The sequence below is a fragment of the Neofelis nebulosa genome, chromosome 5 (genome assembly GCF_028018385.1).
Source record: "Neofelis nebulosa isolate mNeoNeb1 chromosome 5, mNeoNeb1.pri, whole genome shotgun sequence".
Classification (NCBI taxonomy): domain Eukaryota; kingdom Metazoa; phylum Chordata; class Mammalia; order Carnivora; family Felidae; genus Neofelis; species Neofelis nebulosa.
In genome coordinates, this window is record NC_080786.1 from 55150110 (window position 1) to 55176383 (window position 26274).

At 37.1% G+C, this 26274-nt stretch overlaps 1 non-coding gene and 1 pseudogene across 1 annotated transcript; one reads left to right on the plus strand and one right to left on the minus strand.

Annotated features, from left to right (window-relative positions):
* The first annotated feature begins 5652 nt into the window (after positions 1–5652).
* On the plus strand, positions 5653–21942 carry LOC131513111 (E3 ubiquitin-protein ligase FANCL-like; annotated as a pseudogene).
* An 826-nt stretch (positions 21943–22768) lies between these two features.
* On the minus strand, positions 22769–22900 carry LOC131513308 (small nucleolar RNA SNORA72). Its single transcript, XR_009262526.1, has one exon. It is a non-coding gene; the product is annotated as a small nucleolar RNA SNORA72 (small nucleolar RNA).
* Between the last annotated feature and the right edge of the window lie 3374 nt (positions 22901–26274).

The window sequence follows — 26274 nt, forward strand, 5'->3', positions numbered from 1 at the left end:
TTTGAAACTCTTTGTAGGAGAAAGTCTTAGATTCCTGCAAGGAGAACACTGGTTAGAAATCCATTGCCTGGGTGGGTAGAGTAATCATCTGGTTCATTCTGGTTCTTGCTACCTCAGATCACCTTTATTGAATGAAATACTAGCTTTATTCAAAGAATAGTAAAATTCTGATCTCTTTAGAGTTTGGGCCACTTTAGAGTTCCTGTGGATAATTCTGGTAAAAGCACTGATGCTTCCTACAGGTCTTGTGATGTATGTTTTAAGATTTTATAAAATCTGGGAGGCATTTCCTATATTTACCTGGGCATGCCTTATCTGTCCTACCAGCTCTGTTCTAATAATAGAAATGGATCAAGGGTATGTAATGCACTGTGTAATCTCTGCCTGTTGTGCTCTGGTCTCCGGCTCATATAAATATCTGAGGGTGTGAGCTCATCCATTTTAAGTTCATAAGCTGTGCTGGGCAAGAGCTATGTCCAGTTTGCGCTATATAACAATGACCACTTCAGCTTCCACAAGAGAAGTCCCAAAGGGCATCATCTATTCCACAGACAAACGGAGAGTTTTAAACAGACGGCCTATATCCCCACTTGTCAAAAGAGGACAATTTTCAGTAAGTTAGTCTAAGTCAGTGAGTTGTGTCAGTGATTTTTCAGTTGTATCAGCAAGTTAGTGTCTGCTCTTACCCCTGACAGTTGATCGGAATTTCATCAGCATACTAAAAGAGTCCCAAGACAGAAGCTGGAAGGCAAAAGTGAGCCTTGTAAGTTATGTAGCATCATTTTTGCCACATGCTATTGGTCAAAAGCAAGTATAGGACTATTCAAGATTCGAGGGGAGGAGATCAGACAGGTCACAATTACCAGGAGATGAGGATCAGTGTCGGGGAGGAGGGACATATTTGGAAAGGAGCTACCACACTGATCTAAGCCAAATGCAAATTCAGATGTGTAGTATTGATCATATTAGTCCTTTGCTCAAAATCTGGTAGGGCTGGGTCATCTGTTTTACTTTGACCCTAGTCATAACTCCCCATCCCCAATTTGCACTGACTGTAAATATGGCCCACCATTTCTTTTAGTTTACAGATTCCTTGGTTCAACTGCTGCTTCCTTATGAAAGCCTTTTGTGGGCTAAAGGGAAAGAATAGAGGAGTGAAATTATGCATTTAAAAATCATTTGTGGTAATTTGAAGGTTCTCTGAAAATAACATAGGTGAATATAGGAGACAAAAATGGGTGTACAAAAAATGGGTGCACAATAAAATTGTATTTAGATAGTAGTAGGGGAATGAATGAATATTTAGGCTTAATGCATATTCAGATCTAAATCATTGTTGTGATTCTTTTCCTGGTTCTGGCTCTGGGAGGTAGCTGTGCCCTTTGCAAAGGGTAAAGTGATTGCTGCTTGCTGATGCCTTTATCACAGCCATTCTTCACCCCACCTTGGCTGACAATCTACCTCACTAAGTAAAGGAGGTCCATTGATAACAAAACTAGGCAGGCTCCATTGCAAACAGGTTAATCTATGGAGGAAAAAAAAAGACCTTTGTATCTGGAAGGATGTATTAGGACGTGGATATTACATCTTACAAAAACTATGTTTTTATTTTAGAAAAGTTGTAGTCCAATAACTTGTTTTTAAAATGTTTTGGGGTACACCAGGGGGAGCCTGGGTGGCTCAGTCAGTTAAGCATCCTACTCTTGATTTTGGCTCAGGTCATGATCTCCTGGTTCGTGAGACTGAGCCCGGCGTTGGGCTCTGTGCTGACATCATGGAGCCTGCTTGGGATTCTCTCTCTCTCATTCCCCCCTACCCCAATAAATAATCTTAAAATTTTTTTTTTTAAATAAATGTTCTGGGGGCACCTGGGTGGCTTAGTTGGCTGAGCGTCGCACTCTTGATTTGGGTTCAGGTCATGATCCCAGGGTTGTGGGACTGAGCCCCCCTGTCACGCTCCGTTGTGAGTGTGGAGCATGCTTAAGAGTCTCTCTCTCCCTCTTCCTCTCTCCCCAACTCGTGCACACTCTCTCTCTCTAAAAAATAAAAATTAAAAAAATGTTTTGAATGTCCCATGAATAGTATGTATGTGTACTGCCAAAACCTCTCTAGAATGCAAAACAGAGCCATGGACAGCAGATTGGGACAAGAAATCCTAAATTAGTGAGAAGAAAAAGTCCAAAACCTTTAAGAGTTATTTCCTTTGAGGCAGTCTCTTTGTTCACTGTGTAGCATTTAGCTTCTTGTGATTCATCTATCCATTGCAGTAGAGGAAACTATCCCATGTATTACAAATATCCCTTTAATATTTCTCACAATTCTGAGAGTTGCTTGAATGGTTCCTTTGTGGTTTTGTTTGGGTTTATACAGTTATGTTCAGCTGTAGCAGGGATTGCAACACTTTCTGTAAAGGGCCAGTAACGCATATTTTAGGCTTTGTCTCTGTTGCATATTATTCATTGGTACTTATTTATTTCATTCTTTACACACCTTTGAAAAGCAAAAGCTAGTCTTAGCTCAAGGGCCCAACATAAAAACAGGCTGAGGGCCAGATTTGGCCCTTAACTGTAGTTTTCCAAAGCCTGAGCTAGAGAGTAAGCTGAGCTGAAGGTCCAAAGTGCCTGTTGGTGATGCTATCCATTGAGGGCCACAATTCTTCTGGAGGATTCTTTCATAGAGAGGAGGGTGTGGCCTCTCCTTCACAGGCTACATTGTCCATCTTTGGGCAGCATCTAAGATAGTGGGGGTGGAAGCTGGCAGCCTTGTTAAGGCATAGCCTTGGGAGTCAAGCAAGGTCACATATGCCATATTCTGTTGATCAGAGGAAACCCAGGGACCAACTCAGATTCAAGAGTTGGGCAAATAGTCTCTTGCTCTCTATGGGAGTTGCTGCAGATCCTGTGACTACAGCTAGCTGAACTAATTGGCAGACTTGTACTGTGTGCCCCACCAAGGGAGATCAAGGGCAGTGATGACCTTGACATTAGATTGACATCTCACACTTTTATACTTTATATATATATATATATATATATATATATATATATATATATATATATGCTTTTATACTTGCCAGCTGGTTTCTGATTTTGTGGGCACTCACTCACTTTCCTCAGTACTTGTTTAGAGGTGTCTCAGCCTCCAGATTATCCGCTCCCTGAGGGAAGTGACGACACCCCCCCCCCCCCCGCTGTGATATATCTTCAATAGCTGTGTTTTGCATTTAATTGAATAGTTTTACTGAGGTTTAAGGTCAAGTAATTTGCTTACTTCACAAAAGCAAAACAAATTTAAGAATGTAACACTACCTATAAATTCTAGAAGAACAGCATGCATCAAAGAATTACATTTCACACCCAAATACTGTCTAACCAATCAGATGTTTAAACTTCCCAGATGCTTTCCAAACATAATCAAGAGTTAGGAAGCAGTCTCCTTAATGGTAAGTTTGCAGTAGCAATCACCTTTAAAGACATATTATATTTTAACTTTAAATTTGCAGATGAAAATTGAACAGTAGCAACAGTTTGTAATATACATTATGTATGTTCTAAGGCAGAAGTGATTCTGTAGAGGGTTTCTAATCTACAGTAAATGCTGCTACTAATTGCTCAGTTGAATTTTTTAATATGTGTTTTCTCCCAAATCTCATTGTAACTCCGTCTTCTTCTACTGGATGGAAAGCTTTGACAGTTTATTATGTTTAGAAGCAGCTGGGGTCTATTTCTAATTGATGATTTGTTATCTTATATTTCTTACTTGACTATCCACATTTTTCATTCTCTTCAGCATCTTCCTCCAGCGTCTCCTGTCTTCCTGAACTAGATGGATGGTGCTGCTTTTGTGCAAACGCAGACAATATTTCAGTCTCTCCTCTGTGTCCTTTCATCAGGCTATGGATACATGCAGGGCTGATATAATGTGACATGAATATGGCACTTAAACATTAACAAAATGTATTCACACATACTGTATGAGTTGATTGTTAATATATCAGTGGGATGGAGACTATCACTGTCTGCATTTGGCAGGTGAGGAAACTGGGGAGCAGACGTCCCAGAGTACCTCAAATTTAACATGTCCAAGTTAACCTCATAAAATCTTTTTATTCTCCAGATACCTGATTTGGTCAAAAGCAGCTCCATTTATCAGTCACCCAAGTCTGACTTTCTTCTGATATAAAATTTAAATACAATGAACACACAAAACTTAAGTGTACATTCACTGATTTTTGACAAATGCATACACCTGTGTAATTCAAGCCTCTCTCCAGAGGGATGATGTTAGTAATATTTAAAGAGCTCCTAAAAACTGAGAGGGCAAACACCAACAACACAACAGAAAAATGAGTAGAAGATGAAAACAGAGTTCCACCAAAAAAGAAATACAAATAGCCCCTAAATGTATGAAAAGATGGTCAACCTTCCTATAATAAGGGATATATTTAACAGTGAACAATCTAAATAGGAAATTAAAAACAATTCCATTTACAATAGCATCAGGAAGAATAAAACACTTAGGATTAACCAAGGAGGTGAAAGACTCATACACTGGAAACTATAAAACATTGCTCAAAGAAATCAAAGAAGACATAAAGAAGTGGAAAGATACTCTGTATTCACGGACTTATGGGGGGAATAAGATGACATATATTTGCATATGATTTTAAAAAGAAATGTAAGAAGGATAAACCAGAAACTACTGAAAATGTTGGAAAAGGAGTATAACTTCTCTGAGCTTCCTTCTTTATGTAGTTTTGACTTTTGAAACTGTAAATATTTTGCATATTAAATCAATAAAAATTTAAAAAGCAAACCCTAAGACTGAACACAGCTACAAACGAAGCTCCCAAATGAAACTATCATCTAGATACCGTAACTCAGGAAAAAAAGTTCATTCAACTTGCTTTTGAGCACAGTACTCTCTTAACAGAATGTATTTTAAGTACAGAAAGAATTGTGAATAAATAAAGACATTTTCTTTGTAGGTTTGTTTTTTATAGTGCTATCAGTGAAGAAATTCTCAAGTTATTTTGTATGTGTTAAGAAAACTGTTGGAAATCAGAAGATTTTTCCTCACTATGGGAGAAGAGAGATACCAATTGGAGGTTAGGAAAAATCCTGGCTTTTTTTTTTTTTTTTTTTTTTTTTGAAATTAGATTTCATTTGAATTGCAAGTATCAGTATTAACTCATGCTTCTTTAAAAATTTTTATTTCTGGGGTGCCTGGGTGGTTCAGTTGGTTGTGTCCAATTCCATTTCGGCTCAGGTCATGATCCCAGGGTCATGGGATGGAGCCCCATATTGGGTTCTGTGCTGAGTGTGGAGACTGCTTGAGATCCTCTCTCTCTCTCTCTCTCCCTCCCTCCTTTCTTTCCTCTGCCCTCCTCCCCTGCTCTTACTTTCTCTCTAAAATTAAAAAAAAATGTATTTCCTAGCCCTGTCTCCTGAAAAGGCCTAGAAGCAATAACATTCCAGTAGCATTGGGCATAACTTGTACACAGATGCTGATTTCTAAATACTGTTCTCCACTGAAAGGAAACCAGGTTTTTTTGGGAAATGGCTGATTTTAAGTCTGGGATACAGGAAATACACAGTAAGTTGGAAACATCTCGTGCACAAGAATGAAGAAGTGCTGGAAATTAATGGGGACATGTCAAAAAGATACAGGAATTACCTTAAAGTTTTTCCTGCTGCCCAAATTTGTGATAAATTAAACATCAAAAAGAATAACAATGATAATGTATTATATCATCTTGAGTCAGAAAAGAACCCATTAGTCCATAGTGACACTCAAAATAAAGGTGGCGATGGAGGTAAGCTTTCTTCTTCCAAAGACTGCTAGCTAATAAATGTAGAAAAAATATAGAATACGAAAAATCACCATTTGCAACCACTATTGAAATAATTCAGGCAGGGATCATCAAAGGATGCTAAAATTATTGGGTGAAAGAGTTTTGAGGATATTGGGGAATGGGTTATTCACATATTATCATGTATCACCCCACAGATTATTTATTAATTACAATATAGTACACACACACACACACACACACACACACACACACAAAACAATGTATTGAGATTGTACCCTAATCTTTAAAACTTGCAGTAGCCCAGGAATGGGAGAAGTTCTTTTACAAGATCTTCAACAGTAATCTTCAGTGGAAGAGGAGAGTTCCTTCGCTTTTTTGTGTATTGTTTTGTAGTGCTCTTAACATCTAGATGCACAAAAGTATAATTCTTGAGGGAAACTGAGGCTACCAGAAAGGAGATGTTTAGTTTGAGAAGCTAAGCCAAATATTTTATCTTGTAATGTAAAACTGGTATGTCTTGCCAAAGAGTGGTATTTTAGCAAAGCCAGACCATGCAGACTTGTGTCTAACACAGGAGAAAGGATTACTTTCCATATTTGGATTTAGACCATGCTCTGTTTGTTTTGCTGGAGGTGTGTATATGTGTTCTTTGTGGAGTAATGACCAGAGAATTAGGAGCAGAACCTCTAAAACTGGAGGAGAGCTAAGCATACCTGATCTACCTTTGGAACTTTGGAAAAGTGACCTGGACTTGGTCCAATGTAGCACAGAGTGGACTGTGAATATGCCCACTGAGATTCTATAACCCAGAATATGCTGATGTTGGCTGCCATTATGTCATCATTATCCTGATGGGTGGGAGGGGGTGGAGCTTAGGATGACCATAGCCTTGCTTTGGTGGTGATTCTTTTGAAAGGAAACAATTCTACTGGCAATCATCCACGTGACTAGTAGTTGTAAATTATTGGGGTGCAAAATTTAGGGATGGAGGATGGACAGGAACTAGAGAGGAAGAACTTTTATCTCCTTTTCAGTCCTTGCTGGAAGTATGATGTGGACCGTGAGACATCAAGATAGATGGGAGCCAAACAGGGAGGTAGTCAAGGCAAGGTTCCATTGGTGGTGGCATCTTTGAGAGAAGCCACTTCTAAGAGCAGTAAGAAATGACCACATCTGCTAAGCTTCCCTGCCAACCTATGTCAGCTCTGGTGGGGGTTTAAGGGAAGGGCTTGTCCCAGCCAGGAGACAGTGGTAAGGAGCAAAATGCTGCCTCTCCCTTATAGGACAAAGGGGTAATAAGGACGATGTCCCCAGTTAGCAAAGACACACAAATATTTTCCTAAGGGCATCAGTTCTATACAAATCAATTAATTAATGGAGTGTGTACCCATTACTCATTGGTTCTGTCTTTCCCTTATATAGATCCACAATCTCCTATCAATAATTCTGAAATCCCAGTGATTTTGAAAACAATATTTTTTCATAAGTTTACCACTTGCAGATGTCGGACTTCTTAGCCTCCATAATTGCATGAGCCTATTCCTTATGATAAATCATTCATATATATATATCCATATATATCCATGGATATATATATATATATGTATGGATATATATATGGATATATATATATATATGTATGGATATATATATATGGATATATATATATGGATATATATATATGTATGGATATATATATATATATATGGATATATATATATATATGGAGAGAGAGAGAGGGAGGGAATAGGTAGGTATGGAGAGAGAGAGAGGGAGGGAATAGGTAGGTATGTAGGTAAATAGATTTAGGGGATATACATTTAGTGATTCCATTTCTCTGGAGATTCCAACTAATACACTAGATAATGAATACACTCCTTCCTTCATAAAATACTTGGTTAGGGAGAGCTTTAACTGTCATACATTTACAATAGCCTCATTCTTTTAACTGCTGGATGATATCCCTAGTTCTATGGTATATTTAACCATTTCCTTTGTAATAGATATGTAAGTTCTATATGGTTTCTATTTTCAGAATAATTGCATGTAACTTTTGGCAGAGAAGGTTGCTTCCATTATAGATTGAGAATTGCTGAGCCAGTCTAGCCATAGGGTAAAACACACAGGAGAGGAAAATGGAAGTATCTTCCACAGTGAGAATTTGTTCATTCTGTATCACAGACCTTAGGACAATAGCTTCCATTCTTAAAGCTTTGTGACCGTATTTTGCCAAATAAGGACATTGTTAAAAAGGCACAACAAAATAAAAAAAAAACTTTCTACCTGTTATAATCATCATTTTAAAAAACAGCTGTTTTAACATAAAGACACAGAGGCAACCTTAGCTTAATGGATGGTCAAATTGAATAAATTCAACTGTATTCAAAATTCACTTCACTGTCTTTATTCTGTCTTTGTAGTCAGCAGGTAAAAAGTTTCTCACTCACCTGTTTCCATTTCCATATGCATCAGAAGCAACTGCTTTAATATTATTCTGACTTCTGGAATTAAAAAATTTGGAAGAAAAGTAAAGTGAGAGAGTTCCTGCCTTCTGCAAAAGGGAGAACTCACAACCTAAGAAAAGCTGGTTATGGATGTTTCCTCAAACTCTGACGTAGGAAGTGATTCTAGGATGAGTTGGAAAGAATTCAAACCTTGGATTTTGAGATCTCCACCAAAAGGAGGCCTGGCATGGAAAGAAGAGCATGATCTGGGCAGGGGGTTTCCTGGAGAGATTGACACCCATTGGGAAGACGCTGTGGCCTGATGTGCTCCATGATGGTACCACAATTATACATACCAGAACAAGTTCTTCAGAGAAGAACATCTGAATCTATTAAGTCATCTTTATGCTGCTTTCCTTAACACATTTATCTTCTCTATCATGAACAAATTGTGAGAAGAATATGAGATTCATGAGAAGTGAAAAAATTGGTGATTGTCTTTTAAGGTAAAATCACCACAGTCATAACAGATGTTCTATTTTCAAAGGCAAGGAGAAGAAGAGAGAGAAATGCTGGCCCAGCAGAAAAGTGAGTGTGAAAAATAAAAGGATGGAGAAGCATTTTCCATGATTAGAAAGGCCCCTGCAGCATTCTAAGCCAGGAGCATCAGTTCAGCCAGCACTATGGTCCTCCCCGCCATCATCACGCTTGAGGCAGCAGGATATAGAGTGAGACCCCAGCTGAAGACCTGTGACTTAGAGTCAATTCTGCCACTCTTCAGGGGAAAACCTTGCACCAGCCAAATGGTCTTGCTGATCCTTTGTTCACTTCTCTATAAATCGGGATAAGAAGATTGCCTTGTGTGACAAGAGAATAAGATTAAAGCCCTGTGAAAATTGGAAAGTGTTATACAAGCAAATAGTTTGTATTAGTTGTTTGTAATAGTTACAAAATCCAGAAAGGTGAGGGGGGAGTTGGGGTGGGCCAAAGCTAGCCCATATGGGGACTATGTGCAAATTAGAAAAAAAAAAGCCCCCTTTGGTGGACACAACCCAGCCCCGCCCCAGGACTCACAGCTAGGTTTAGTGGGACTTGGCTGGATTGTAGTACTACATTATCCTCTCAGGTGCATATGAACTATCTGCAAAACTCATGTGGCAGACCCAGTGGTCAGGGTCATTTGTTTGAGTCCTCGACTTCAAGGGCGTCCCAAATTCTGACTTCTATCCAGCAGAAATATGTGCAGAGAATTAGGATGAATCTGTACCACAATGATGATTCTGAGTGATATTTATCTAGCCAAGTCCAAATCCAGCGGGTGAGTGGTCTCAGTCCCGAGCTGCTTGGGCCTCCCTGAGACTTGTAAAGCCTAATTATTAATAACCTTAACAAAATCCAGTGATATTCAGCTTCAGTAAAGGTTTTTGGTTAAGTAGCTGCCTCAGCAATATTTAGATGTAGGACATTAATAATTGCGTGTAGACGCATATCCAATATGTGGTGTTCACCCTTGGACAGCATCTCATTTTGCCCTGTTTGAAACCAGCCTCGATACTGGACTCAGTACTCTTTGTTCATGGCTTGTTTTATCCTAGTCATGCTGTCCTTCTTTCCTTCTGTTAAATACACCCAAGTTCATCCTACCCCTGGACATTTGTGCCTGCTGTTCCCTTTGCCTAGATGCTGTTCTCCCAGATTTTTGCATGGCTCAGTGCCTTCAGCTCAAATGACTTCTCTCATCAGAGAGGCATCTGAAATAATTATGTTGCTTCTAAGCTGCATTTTTTTAAAATTTAGCATTTTAACATCTCTGAACCTGAGATGCATTTAACAATTGCTAGTGTCTTATGACTGTGATTAGCCAGGTGGAAGGCACGGCTTAATTGTCACTGCTTGTTGTACAGATGCAAATTTGGATGTTAGTCTTGGTGGGCCTACCAGACATCTGCCCCTTCTTTACAATTTAGCCAAACAATCAGGGACACTAGATACTGGCACCTACATATCTAAGAGAGAAAACTCAAAGGATATTTTAAAGATCATGAAGATTTTCTTTTAAGACTTTATTTTTTAGAGCAGTTTTAGGTTAGCAGCAAAACGGAAAGGAAAGTACAGAGGGTTCCCACATACCCCCTGCCCTCACAGGTGCACAGCCTTCCCTGTTATCAGTATCCCTTACCATCATGGTACATTTGCAGGAAGGTTCTTTGGGTTTGAAAATGGTGAAGCAAATGCTAGCTTTCCTCACCAAAAATGAGAAAACACAATTCATTATCTGGAGAGATTCTCCTATGACGGAAGCCACACCTCAGGTCTAACCCTGTAACTGTAACTGTATTTTATACAGTGTTAATTCATGTATGTATTTTAAACTTCAAATTTGTTTTAAAAAAATTATGTACCATAGATATTTATGAGAAATATCCATCTTTCCTAAGAAGACTTTATCAAGAGTATGACAGAAGAATTGAGATATTTATCTTCAAATTATTTGCTTTCCAAAGGCTGAGAAGATTTATTTTTCTGTTCATCTTAAAAATGAAAAAGTAGTAAAACAATAAATAAACTCAGTGACAGCTGACAGTATATATTTTCTAGGATCTGAAATTTGTATTCTTTTGTGGATTCAAACGTTCTTGCTATTTCAAAATTATTTCAAATAGCTGATATTTCTCAAGTGGAGCTCATAGCCAAGTTTTAAAAATATTTGCTTCCACAACATGTATTTTACTTGGTCTATTTTGCTTACATTAAGTTAAGTAGCTAACCTCTCCATCTTCATTTAAACAAAATAGTTCAGAGGCTCATAGTACTATCACTTTCAGTTTACTGGAAAATCTAAATTTGCTTCTTAAAAAGTAGCAAAACAGTGCTCAGCAAGCATATCCTTTTTAAAACTCAGAATTCAGTTTGGGTTTTTGTTTTATGTTGTTTTTATTGCTCATAACCTCCCAGGGAGTAACTGTATAGACATACACTGTCTTTTTTTTTTTTTTTTTAACATTTATTTATTTTTGAGAGAGAGAGGCAGAGAGAGAAGGGGGGACAGAGGATTCAAAGCGGGCTCTGTGCTAACTGCAGAGAGTCCTATGTGGGGCTCGAACTCCCAAACTGTGAGATCATGACCTGAGCCAAAGTGGGATGCTTCACCGACTGAGCCATCCAGACACCCCTGTATGTCTCAGTCTTGATTTTGTTTCAGAAAGTATGTTGAAGTGGAGGAAAAAAGATCTCCTAGTTCTCATTCATTCTTCTAGTTTTTGAACCAGGTTTTCTTAGTCCTGACTTTTTATAGGTAGAGGTCATGTGTGAAATATACATGGCTAATGTTGATGAAAATAGAAACATGGATTTCATACCTGCTTTGTCTGTTTGGCCCCCTATTTTCCAGGAACTGACTCTTCTTTTCACTTGCCCTGCCCCTCTTCTGTCTTATCCTCAGGCTCAATCCATGCCAACATTTGATCACAGTGGAGACACTTCTATTCTACCAACTTGCCCCCCCCCCCCCCCGGCCATAGTCTTGAATCAAAGCTGGGTCCATCAGAGTCTCTCTGATGGCCTTTGGAATGTAGACTAGAAATTCTAGGCTTATTTTGGGAACAGGGGAGTTGGAAACTCAGGTATCAACGGACACTTTCCGCCTTGTGAAGCAGGAAGTAGACTAAACCAGTGTGTAATAAGAGAGGAGGAAAAAAGGAGATGCAGAGATTGAAGCAGAGTTGAAAGCTAAGGGGTGGAGGTAGGGGTGGAGGAAGAAAGACTTTCTGGCTTGGCTGCTTCCTACTCTTGGACCATTTGAATCAGCTCTGCGTTTTTATGATAAATTATCTTGTTTAAATTTCAGCTAGAGGTGGTTTCTGTTACTTAGAAGTGTTAACCAGTACGGTGTTTCCACATGAAACTTTGGGGAATTTCTCTTATTTCTTAATTGTTTTTGTTAGACAACTGTTGTAATAACCACAAAAGGACTTTACTCAGAGAGTTTTTCTCACTTTTTTAAAATATATTTATTTTTGAGAGAGAACAGAGGAGGGACAGAAAGAGAGGGAGACAGAGGATCTGAAGCAGGCTCTGTGCTGATAGCAGAGAACCCAATGAGAGGCTCAAACTCACAAACTGTGAGATCATGACCTGAGTTGAAGTCGGACACTTAACTGGCTGAGCCACCCAGGCACCCCTTTCTTCCTTTTTTTTAATCTTAGATTTACATGTTTAGTATCTTAATCTTTCTTCTTTCCTTGATAGAATCAATATTACATGTCTCTCTGTGAGGGGAGTGCAAAGGGTTTCAAGAAAATCTTCAAAGGCTAGGATGATATGGTCCATATACATTCTCGAAGTAAAGCTCTCTTCAGGGACAAAACTCTTCAAAGACGAGAAACATCTGGGGATAGAATCCAAATTTAGCAGGACACAGGCAGCAAAGGTCAAAGTAAAAGAACATTCAGCTTAATAGTGCGATGGAGGTAGAAAGGAACAATCAAATTTCAAAATGTAAGCCTGCCATATTCTTGCCAATTTTTCTTTAGAAAAAACATTGAAACAAGAGAACTCTAGAGTTATAATGTTCTAATATAGACTTATCATCAAGGTTTAGATAGAAAGTTAAACTCTAAAAAGTATTCCAAAACAACATTGTTTTTTAAAAGTTTAGGAAAACTATGGGGCGCCTGGGTGGCGCAGTCGGTTAAGCGTCCGACTTCAGCCAGGTCACGATCTCGCGATCCGTGAGTTCGAGCCCCGCGTCAGGCTCTGGGCTGATGGCTCGGAGCCTGGAGCCTGTTTCCGATTCTGTGTCTCCCTCTCTCTCTGCCCCTCCCCCGTTCATGCTCTGTCTCTCTCTGTCCCAAAAATAAATAAAAAACGTTGAAAAAAAGAAAAAAAAATTTTAAAGTTTAGGAAAACTACTTTGACATACAAATTAAGAAACAGAAAAGGGAGATAAAATTCTATGAAAATTCAGGAAATGGAGAATAATATTCCTATAGATGATGAAAACTTGCCCAAAGGACATTCTCATAAAGCAGATTAAAAACTATAATATCTCAAGTCAAGCTAGAATACAAAGAAAATGATATAACAAATGAACAAATAAGTTTTATTTGACGTGATGGATCTAAGAAAAGAAAATCATTAAGAAATGAACAAAATGAAACGGCAGCCTACTTAATGGGAGGGCATATTTGCAAATTATCCAATAAGGGGTTAATATCCAAACTATACAAAAAACTTGCGGAACTTAACATTAAAAGAATCTGGTTAAAAAATGGGCAGAGGGCCTGAATAGACATTTTTCCAAAGAAGACATACAAATGGTAAACAGACACGACAAAGTGCTCAACATCACTAATCATCATGGAAGTGCAAATTAAACCACAATGAGATAGTACCTCAAACAGTCAGATGACTAATATCAAAAAGACAAGGACTAACAAGTGTTGGTAAGGATGTAGAGAAAAAAGAACCCTTGTGCACACTGTTGGTGGGAATGTAAATTGGTGCAGCCACTGTGGAAAAGAGTATGGATTTTCCTCAAAAAAATTAAAAAGAGAAGTACCACATAACCCAATTATTCCACAGCTTGGTATTTACCTAAAGAAAACAAAATACTAGTTCAAAAAAGTATATGCATTCATACGTTTATTGACACATCATTTACAATAGCCAGATACAAAAGATTTGGAAACAAGTATCCATCAATAAATGATTGGATAAGGATGTGGTATGTGTATACAATGGAATATTACTCAGCCATAAAAAAGAATAAAATCTTGCCATTTGCAACCATATGGAAGGACCTAGCACATATTATGCTGAGCAAAATAAGTCAGGCAGAGAAAGACAAATACCACATGATTTCACTTATATGTGGAATCTAAAAACAACAACAAAAACAACAAAACAAATGAACAAACAAAAAACCAAAACAGACTCGAATACAGAGAAAAATTGGTAATAGCTGTAGGAGGCAGAGAGAGGGCAAAATAGGTGAAGTGTATTAAGAGGTACAAATTTCCAGTTATAAATAAACAAGGAATGAAAAGTATAGCATAGGGAGTATAATCAATAATATTATAATAACTGTGTGGTGACAAATGGTTAATTACGGTTATTGTGGTGAGAATTACATAATATATAGAATTGTCTAATAATTATGTTGTACACCTGAAACTAATACAACATTGGATATCAATTATACTTTAGTTAAATTTTAATCTAAGCTTTAAAAATTATGTGCTGAAACCAATATTACACAATGCCTAATATCAAAAAACTAGAGATTATCAAGATGTATTATTATTTACTATCAAATTAATGCATTTTTGTGTAGACCTTATTATACAGCTTCTTCTGTATCCTCTATTTAATATCCTCTAATTGGGGTGCCTGGGTGGCTCAGTCGGTTAAGTGTCTGACTCTTGGTTTTGGCTCAGGTCTTGATCTCCTAGTTTCCTGAGTTCGGTTCCTGCTTGGGGCTCTTTGCTGACAGCATGGAACCTGCTTGGGATTCTCTCTCTCTGTCTCTCTGTCTGCCCCTCCCCCACTTGCACTGTCTCTGTCTCTCTCAAAATAAATAAACTTTAAAAATTATAATTAAAGGTATATATCCTCTATTCAATTAAAGAATATCTTGAGATTGTAAAGCAAATTGGGAACTGTTGCAAATGGTGCCTTTTTAAACCAATCTTTGTTAACCAAAGTTTTCTTAATACTTTGTAACTAAAACAAAATACAGAAATAAACTGGGTGATAAGGTTGATACACTGCTGCTGTTTGCCATAGCTCCCTGTTTAAAAATTTTATGTTTACTAATTTTATGTTCACCTTTGTTTTTATTGTCTGCATACTAGGTAAGTATCATAAATTTGAGTTTATAGAACAAACATTTATTACTTTCACGTGTTAAGATAGAAATGGAGAACTGAAACAAAATCAAAACTAGAAAAAGAATACAAAATAATGCCTCAATAGAAGATGAAATGAAGGGAAATTTTTAAAAATCACAAAGAGAGGGAGATGAAAAGGAGTCAAAAACCAATAAGACAGTGCACGTGGGTGGCTCAGTTGGTTAAGCGTCTGACTCTTGACTTCAGGTCATGATCTCAGGGTTCATGGGATTGAGCCCTCCTTTAGGCTCTGGGCTGGCAGTGCAGAGCCTGCTTGGGATTCTCTCTGTCCCTCTCTCTCTGCCCCTTCCCCACTCGTGCATGCCAGCTCTCTCTCTCTCTCTCTCTCTCAAAATAAATAAACTTAAAAAATATAAACAGTGAGACAGGCAGAGAAGGTCAACGTAATTAGTAATATCTGAGGAAAATCTTGACAAAGAAAAAAACCCTGAAATCTGTAATTTGAGACACTGAAATGAGAATTAAAATGAAATATTGAGAGGGCACTCAGTTTATCTGATAAAGCTGACCCAGAATGACCACCACTGAGATACAGTCTAGTGAAATTATTGGACTTTAAAGGGAAAGAAATAAAAATTCCTTTAGGTACTTAGAGAAATAGCCCAAGTCATTTATATAGGGAAGAAAGGAATATTGTCTTTACATTTTTCAACATCAACACTTTATTCTTAAAGAAAAGTAAATAATATATTTAAGATACTCAAAGCAGGAAAATATGAGGCAAGAATTTTATATCCATACACGCTGTCATCAGCATAAGAACTCAGGGAATAGTATTCTTGATGAGTCTACTGGAAAAGGGGATTAAAATAAGTAAAATACTTAAAGTGACATTGATAAAATGACTTGATAAGCATTTAACTTCTACGCGGAACTAAGACTAAGTGAGAGATATAAGGCAGAGAATGTAGTATGTAATGGCTGAATGCTCTGACAATGGAGATATAGTACAATTGTAAAAAGAAGTGGCATGAGAATGTGGAGAACATATGCGATTTTGTACCTCTCTCCAATCATCACATTGATGGTATTGTCACTGGCTCCTGCTGACTAGAGATGGAATAACTTGGGTATCACTAAGAACAATGAGAACAAAACACACCAAATATATTTAAATCCATGATTTCACCCTGATCCAAAAAATTAATTGGTCATCACTGAAGGATGCTTGGAAATCAACTCTTTATTTTGAAAATTGATAAATAAGAGAAAACAACCAAGCATTTATCCTGCCTTTCCTGTATAAACTGTAACACTAGGTAATCAAATAGTAGATGATGTGAATTTTCTCTTTATGGAAGAAGTCCATCAGATAGCTGAAGAAGAAAGAATAGAATTTGAATATCAACATTTTTTTGGCCATCCATAATGAATTATTGAATCTAAGCATTGAGCATCAGTGGCTGCTACCATCACAAAAAGACAAACAGATATTTTGTGCCTGGAAAAAACGCAGCACCACCTATAAAGTAGTTTGTCCCCCTACCCCCAAATTAGTAACAGTAACCAAACTTGAATGTGACTCAGTCTGGAAATACAGGAAGGTCCTTCTATTGTGGCCTGCAATCCAAGTTATGACCACTCTATTTTGGAGCTTGAAAAGTCCAGATGCTTCTATGCCCCAGACTGAAGTTGTTTTAAATATTTGGTGGCTGCAGTAAAAGCAGAACACCTTACTGTGTTCTCCTAAGAATCTTCAACTAGAAAAAGGAGCAAACTCACTAGCAAAGAATAGATTTAAAAAGTTTTAACTTCCAAATGGTCTGGAGCTAGCTATGGATGGGGGGTGGGGTGGAGAATAGAGAGGATAGTAAGTAAATGATAACCACACAAATAAAAAAATATGGAAGCACATTACCAACAAATTTCTAAATCAGAGCAATAGCCTATAAATTTCAATCAACTATCCATGGCCCCAGATCTTCACTCGGCATGAATTCAGTTGCAAAATTTGTATAACTCCCCAAAAGGCAGCCTCCCAAATCATACCTTGAATGAAATCTTGGAAGAAAACAAACCAGGAAAATCCTCCTGACATAATTAATGAATTTTTTTTTTCATTGAGGTATTTGATCTATCTTAAATTTATCTTGGTAAAAGTAATGAGGTTATCTCTACACCATTTATTGAACAGTTCTTTTCTCTACTAATGTCTAGAATGCTACCTTTATAATACTTTAAATTCTCATACATATTTGTATCTATTTCTGGATTCCATTCTGTTTCATTGATCTACTTATTTATGTAGCACTACCTAAATTTTAAAAATGGTACTAAGAGGAATGCTGCATTATTGCATGAATTATAAGGAACTACTGAAAACCTTAACCTCTGGAATGTCAGAAATCAGGAAGCTTCAAGAAATAGATATTTTTTAAAGCATTCTGCCATTAAGGTGACTTAGGTCTAACAATTCACGTTCTGAGTGACTTTTGTCCAAAATTTCAAATTCCTTGGAAGATTTAATTGGCTCAGTTTAGGCTGGGTATCAATCCCAGAATCGATTATCTATTCTTGGGGGCACACGTTTGTGTATTATAGATATGATTAATGAGTACTGAACCTTATGTATCAAGGGAAGTTTCCAAAGAAACAAAGTATTGTAAGCTGAACAGTACTTTGAAAACTGTCTTCTCCACTATGCCCATCAACCCATTTCATACATCTGAAGCTCTCCTATGTCTGAATGATGCAGTTCCCCCACCCAAAATTGCAGCCACCCCTTCCCAATAGAAAATGATATAAACTTGTGTCCCTTTATTGATCTAGCAGTAATACCATAGGACCATACACCTGTAAGCCAAGGATTTCCTAGAGCATGCCTACTCTTCCAGTTCTGTCAGATACCCTTAGATACTCTACAGCCCATGAATTAGCTGGAAAATTTTAATCATCACTAACACATGCTAAATAATGGTGGTTTTTAAACTGGGGTGCAAGTACATTTAGAGATACATAAAACCTTCCTAGGGGTACTCACTCCAGCATGAAAAGTTCTGAGAGCATCCATGTCCGGAGACTCAGCTTCAATATGGAGTCTTTCTTGTAATTGGTTTGCCTAAGATGTGTTTGAGTTAGAGGACGCTTGCCTCTCCCGACTTTCCTGTCTCCTCCTTTACAGTAGACTTTCCTTACTTTACAACTATACGTTTCCCCCATCACAGATCTTATTACTATGTTGCATCTACCAGGTAGTAAAACCTCAGAAGGACCAAACTACAAGCTATGCTATTTTATATTTTATTTTATTTTATTTTTATTTTTATTTTTTAAATATAATATATTGTCAAGTTAGCTAACATACAGTGTATACAGTGTGCTCTTGGCTTTGGGAGTAGATTCCTAAGATTCATCGCTTCTGTACAACATCCAGTGATCATCCCAAAAAGTGCCCTCCTCAATGCCCATCACCCATTTTCCCCTCTTCCCTGCCCTCCCCATCAACCCTCAGTTTGCTGTCTGTATTTAAGAGTCTCTTATGGGTTCGCCTCCCTCTCTGAAACTATTTTTTCCCCTTTCCTTCCCCCATTGTCTTCTGTTAAGTTTCTCAAATTCCACATGAGTGAAAACATATGATATCTGTCTTTCTTTAACTGACTTATTTCACTTATCATAATACTCTCCAGTTCTATCCATATTGTTGCAAATGGCAAGGTTTCATTCTTTCTCATTGCCAAGTAGTATTCCATTGAATATATAAACCACATCTTTATCCATTCATCAGTTGATGGACATTTGGGCTCTTTCCATAATTTGGCTATTGTCATTGGTGTTAGAGAAGCTTTCTTTAATCAAGCTACCTTTATAACCCACAGGAAAGCTTTGTGTCTTTTGCTATCTCATGTGTTTTTCAGTGGAGAGTGAAACATGACATTAGAAACAGAATATTAGAAACAGTATTAGATGGGGCGCCTGGGTGGCTCAGTTAAGCGTCCGACTTCAGCTCAGGTCATGATCTCATGGTTCATGAGTTTGAGCCCCGTGTCAGGCTCTGTGCTGACAGCTTGGAGCCTGGAGCCTGCTTTGGATTCTGTGTCTCCCTCTCTCTGTGCCCCTCTGCAGCTTTCTCTCTCTCTCTCTCTCTCTCTCAAAAGTAAAACATTAAAAAAAAATTTTTTTTAGAAACGGAGTATTATAAACAGGATAAATGGCAATTTTCATTCAATGACTTAGTCCCTTTTATCCCCTGACTCTTTTAAAAAGAATTATTTTTCTGTGAGAGAGTCCCTTGACCATTAGCAGGAAATTCGAGGGCTCTGGCACCTTATCTCTCCTGGGTGACAAACCCATGACAAGTTTCTTTTCCTTAACTTGTACACTCAAGATATGATAAGACCAATTCGAGAAATATCCATGTGCTTAGAAGCAAGCTCTCTGCATTTATACCACTCTTGGTAAGCTTGGTGGTTAATTTCATGCACTTGTGCCTTTGTGTCTGTCTCAGTGGCATGTTTTTCAAATATTCAAGAAAAAGGAAGCAAAAAATTTCATTTATACTTCTAAGAATTGGATCAATATTATATCTTCAAAGCAAAGGAACAGATATTGAGGATGAATAGGTGTTTTATTTTATGTTTCTTGGACGCCACAGAGCTCCTTAATAAACATTCAAAGTCAGTTTTTTGTCAGTGTCAGAATCACTGAAGGCATTCTGGGGTGTCATGGATGAAATCAGTGAGAAGACTTGGGGATTTGAGCCAGAAGAGTCTACATGGACTATGACAGCATGCAGAGTTGCATTAAGGAATAATGCTTCAATAAATATAGAAGTAGACATGAAGCATCCTACTACACTTCCTGAGTGCTGCTTTCTTGGAGCTGACCATATGGTAAAATCTCTGGGAATTAAGCTATGTGGAAACATACATTTGTGGAATCCAGAAAATTGTTACAAAATTTGAAAAATGTTTTAGAAATAGATTTTCCAGCTCATGGTGTCCTGGAAAAATCTGATTTTTCTATGGCTTGTGAGATCTGTTATGCCTATCAACTGGATAGTGCCATTCCTAATCAAGTGGGTCATAATTCCCAACGTGGACAGCTTCAAATTTTCTTCTATGAGTGGTTAAGAGGACTACTGACTAGTAGACAGAGTTTTAACATCATTTTTGGTGAATGTCCATATTGTGGTGAGCCAATAACCTTGGAAATGTCTGGGAGGAAACCCTGAAATACGAATGTAACATTTCTGTGAAGAACTAGAAACTTTAGAAATTACCGAAAAGATTTTAGTTGATATCTTCAGAGAAAATATAAAACAAAACATACTAATGTCAAGAGAAAAAGAATGGTGAACCCATAATAATACACATCTGCCTTTGTCTCCTCACTAAGAGTAAACTGGGAAATTGTAAGACAAAATCCTGTAGAACATTCTAAGTCTGTGACCTCTATACCAGTTATAGAAGTTGTATGTGTGTCAAGATGGAGATCTTAAATTATTGAGTATCTAGACTGGTAAAATTTTGATGGGGTTCATAAAATGAATTGGGGATGAGTACATATTTTATCTTTTGTTAAACACTTACTCAGACTGGTAAAAGAATCATTTTCATTAACATTTAACAATAGTATTGTTTACTCTGTATCTGTATTTATTTTTCCTTAAAGTGAAGTCTGCTGGCTGTCACTCATTAACCACTTCTCCGCTCATTTATTTATTCCTAAAAGGTACTAATTAGATATATATTAACTAACAGGAATGTGTTATGAATTTTTAGGAGTAATGCATTTAACAGCATTCGCTGAAATTGCTTTCTTTAGATCTGCTTTGCTAGTAACCCAACATTTTTCTTTTATTTGGTTGTTAATTTGCACAAAATAGATTAAATTTGTTAATGTTTACAAAATAGATTAATGTACTCTTAGAAACTGCATTTATGATAAGTGTTATCCAAATGGAGTCAGGATGTAATGCCCCAAGTTAAATATTGTATTCAACCAAGATTAGTTCCTTGTTTTGCAAATGATGATTTGCTGTTCTAATTCTGTCAAATGTATGCTTACCAACTGTCATTTTCAGACATTAAATGCAGTTGCATGTGGGGTGCCTGGATGGCTCAGTCTGTAGAGTATGTGACTCTTGATCTTGGGGTCAGGAGTTTGAGCCCCACTTTGGGAGTGGAGATTGCTTAGGAAAAAAAAGGGAAATGAAACTATGTATGTATATAAAGAGAAATCTAGGTGTATTCTAGTATCCATGCATATAATGTCCTATCAGTATCCATTTCTTCGTATATCTGTTACCTTTTAAAGGCACTTTCAGACTATCAAATATTGAAGTTTTGTATTAATATAGTTTTTAGTTAATAGTAAAAAACCATAATGTGAAATTTCCAGTTTTATGGGGAACCATTTCTGTCCAATTAGAGCTTGAAAACCAAGGTATTTCTAAAAAAAACAGGAATACTTAATAGTCATTTAGTAAGTATGGGTTAAGGTTTTAAGTGTAGTTTCCAGAAATGAGAGAGTAAGTAACTTTAATGATTGGGTTTAAAAAGTCCTTTGCAACTCAAGTGGTCTGTAATTCTTTACTTGCAGTAATGTTGAAGGAGGACCTAATTGTCAGTGTTGTGAGCTATTGGATTCTTAAAATTATTTTTCATGATAGATACCATGTGATTTTTAAAAAATAACTCAGGAGGGGGCACCTGGGTAACTCAGTTGGTTAAGCATTAGACACTTGATTTCAGCTCGGATCATGAGATTGAGCCCCACATCCTGCTCTGCACTGACCGTGCAGAGCCTGCTTGAGATTCTCTCTCCTTTTCTCTCTGCCCCTCTTCTACTTGTGCTTGTGCTCTCTCTCTCTCTCTCTCTCAAAATGAATAAATAAACATTAAAACAATTAAAATTTAAAAAAATAAAAACTCAGGAGGAATTCAAAGAACAAAATGAGAGCACTAGAACAAAACTCATTCTATTCCTGTCTACTCATTAATAGGAATAGCACTTCTCAGAAATAAAATCTATAGAGATTTAAAAATTTGAATATAATTGATGCTGTGCCCTTTCTCCTTCTACTAATGAGTATTTTTCATCTATAAATCCATAGCTATATAGTTTAAAAATCTCTAATTCAGTAAGAGATGAATGTCTAATAAATCTTTTATTTTTATATTTATTATTTTTCATCAAAATATTTTTGTATGTTGTTTTGGTCATTGTGTTTATTTAACAATTGTAAGGTTGAGTCATTCTAGGAGACATTTTTTTAACCTTAGAGTCTTGTATTACAGAGAATCTAAAAACATTAATTTCAATATATATATGTGGTTTCGTGACACAGAGTAGGAAAATGATGGTCAATATATGACACTCAAGCATAAACATATAATACGTGAGGATAAAATTTTGTGAAGGAAGTTGAATGCAAATATGAATTCAAGGAGAAAAATAATGATCTAAAACTTTTGACTTTTATTTTTTTAATTACTTTTTAGTTTTATAATTCATTTAATGGCAACCGGTAATCATCAAATTAGCAGTGGTTATCTTCAAAAGTTATTACTCTTGCTTTGCTTTCATTTTCAAGGATGATCAAATGCCTAGAGTCAGAGACATCTCCTACATAAGTTTCATTTTATGAGTCAGACTTGGTTTATCACCAGCATTGATAAAACCAGACTTAGGGAAATAACTAGGTCTGGGGACACATGCACGGTCTTAATACAGCAAATGTTTAGCCTGCAAGAATTATTGCAAAATCAGAACAGCAAAAATATTTGCAGAAACTTTTGACTTTTGAAAAAGAGCTTGTTCAAAACTGATGGCTACCAGATGGGCAGTGGGGGTAGGGTTGGGTAGAACAGGTGAAGGAGAGTAAGAGTGCACTTACCGTGATGAGCACTGAATAATGTATAGAATTGTTGAATCACTATATTGTACACCTGAAACTTACTATAATACTGTATGTTAACTACACTGGAATTAAAAAATAGAGAGAGGTTGTTCATATATTTTTAAATGGATGTTAGTAGCTTTCAAATTACTATACTGTTGAGTTTGTAGTGAATTTACTTAAAAGAATGATGTATTTTATTTAAAAATGTCAATATATATAATTGCCACAAATTTTAACCCCTTAAGCTCATGCTGAAAAATTTTAGGTTACCTAAAATTGTACAACAATGTTTTTAAAAAATTCTTTTGAAGAATTCTCGCAAAGAGGTTTGAAGGCTATAAGCAACTTAGTTGCTATAAGCAACTTAGGGGAAAAGCAACTAACTTTTCCCTTAGGGGAAAAGGAAGAGGAAAGAGGTTAGGGATCTTGTTTAAATTATGCTAATTCTTAAGAAAATAAGGGGAAGGGGCAAATATTTAATCTTCTGGTACTACTTTTGCATGCCAGGCAGAAGTCTGAAGTCGGAAGAAGGAGAAGTGAAAACTATTACCTTCCCTTTAGAGGCATGACCCAGAAGTTGAATCTATCACTTCCTCTATCCGTTAAATCTTAGTTCAGAACCATAGACAGTTGCAAGGAAAACTGGGAGATGTAAATATTATTCTGATGGCCAGTTGCCCAGTCAAGGAAATATAGTACAGGTCTTGTTCTCATTTTCACAAATGGTTATGCAGCTTTAGTTTGGTGTTAATGATTTCCCTTCTTTACCATTCTACTGTTCTGTTCTGTTCTTTTTTTCTTTTTCTTTTTTTTTTTCTTTTGTTTTCTTTTTCTTTTTTCTTTTTGGTGAGAGAGAGAATCTCAAGCAGGTTCCACACTCAGTGCAGAGCCTGACACAGGATTCAATCCCACAATCCTGGGATCATGACCTGAGCTGAAACCAAGAGTTGGATCCTCAACCAACTGAGCCACCCAGGTACCCCTCTACAGTTCTGTTCTTTAAGGCAGAGTATGTGATAAGAACAGCAGGAGCATTATATTACTCCTTTACATTTTTTTGTCATTAAATAAATTTTTGTGTAGGGGTGCCTGGGTGGCTCAGTCGGTTAAGCATCTGACTTCGGCTCAGGTCATGATCTCACAGCTCGTGACTTCGAGCCCCGCATTGGGCTCTGTGGTGACAGCTCAGAGCCTGCACCCTGCTTCAGATTCTGTGTCTCCCTCTCTCTTTGCCCCTCCCCTGCTCATGCTCTGTCTCTCTCTCTTTCAAAAATAAATACACATTAAAATAAATAAATAAATAAAGCAAATTTTTGTTTAGAGGCAATATTGACTAAGAAAGCATATTGGTATAGGATGTTCAGTAAGTAAACAGATGTTAGTCCTGGCAGAAGGATGATGGATAGGGGAAGCCTATTCAAATGCAAATTTAAGCATTTATTCTTGGTATGGTCTACATGATGAAAGGGGTCAAATAAAATCAGCCTGGCAACAGGTAGCTAGCTGTCAGGACCCTAGAGGAATGGTACCATCCTAGTGCCAGGATTTGCTACCCTGCTAGAAAATTAGGTACTCAACATTGGCAGGGCTGGCCTCTGTAAGGGAAGATTCCTTATTGAGCTCATGCATATGCCATCCCTGCAAAACCTATTGGTGCTTCGCCTGTTAGATAATTGAAGACACACCTAGGGAGAAGGATGACTGACATCCATAGAAACAGTACTCCTGTGCACATGGTTATTAAGAGCCTTTTCCTGTCCCTGTGGGCTTCTGTGATAAGTTAAATGGGATATGTATTAGTGAGTCTGTTGGCTTTGTAGTAAGTTCCAAATTCACAGTGGCTTAAGTAAGATAGAAGTTTTAGTCTCCCATAATATTTTAAACATAAACAGTCTGGGGTTGATATGATATTGGGGGTCCAGGTTTATTCTAATTGCTATGTCATCTCTAGAATATTGCTTGCATGCTTATTAGTGTTTTATACTCATCACTACATTCACATATCAGGCAGAAGCCTGAAGAAGGGAGAGTGAAAACTGACTCCCTTCCCTTTAAAGGCGAGATCCAGAAGTTGAGTCCATCACTTCCTTCTGTCCACTAAATGTTAGTTCATAGCCACAGATAGCTACATGGCAGGCTGGAAAATTCAGTACCTCAGTTATTTCAAGGGCTTACTCATCACATGCAGTCATGGCTAGTCTGCTGGCCAGCATAGACATAGAAAATTTGCCTTCCTGCAGAAAGTGAGGTTGTACAGTGCTGCTTTGGGCCAAACTACCAGTTTATAGGAAATATGAAAGACAGAAGAACAAATCAAATGATGCCACAAGAAAACAACCAGCCAAATTCTAAATCTGGGCCATTCTATAAGATAAATGACCCAGTTTTATCAATTAAATGATATTTTAAAAGGATTTTAAGAGACATAACAATCAAATGTGGTTAGTAATTTTGAATCTTTTTTTTTTTAATTTTTTTTTTAACGTTTTATTTATTTTTGAGACAGAGAGAGACACAGCATGAACGGGGGAGGGGCAGAGAGAGAGGGAGACACAGAATGGGAAGCAGGCTCCAGGCTCTGAGCCATCAGCCCAGAGCCCGACGCGGGGCTCGAACTCACGGACCGTGAGATCGTGACCTGAGCCGAAGTCGGACGCCCAACCGACTGAGCCACCCAGGCGCCCCAGTAATTTTGAATCTTAATTGGAACAAACTAACTATAAAAAATACAATTTTGAGATAAGAAAATATGAATATATACTGTATATTAAATATTATTAAGGAATTATTGCTTATTTTTAAAGATATAATAATGGCATAGTGGTTATGTTAAAAAAATCTTTTTCAGTTACAAAGGCATACTAAAATGTCTGGGATTTGCTTTAAAAATATTTAAGCAAAAAGCAAACCATGGAGAGGGATAGGTGAAATGAAATTGGGAACATTTTAATAATTGCTAGTTATGTACCAGGTACATAGAATTAATTATGATATTAAAATAAATGATAAAAATTTAAAAAAGAAATAAATATGGCAGCTGGTAATACGTCCAAGCTAACTATTACTACACAGCCTTGAGTTGCCATATCTCTGCATTTTTCAAATAATCAAAACTGCAGATTTAAAAAAATAAAATCTCTTGATTTCATAAAACAACAACAATGTGGCCAAATACAATAAATAGATCAGTGGGCTTGAATTTGTCCTTAGCCATCTGGTTCTTCTCTAGGAAAAGTTTGTTTTGTTAAGTTGTTTCCCCCC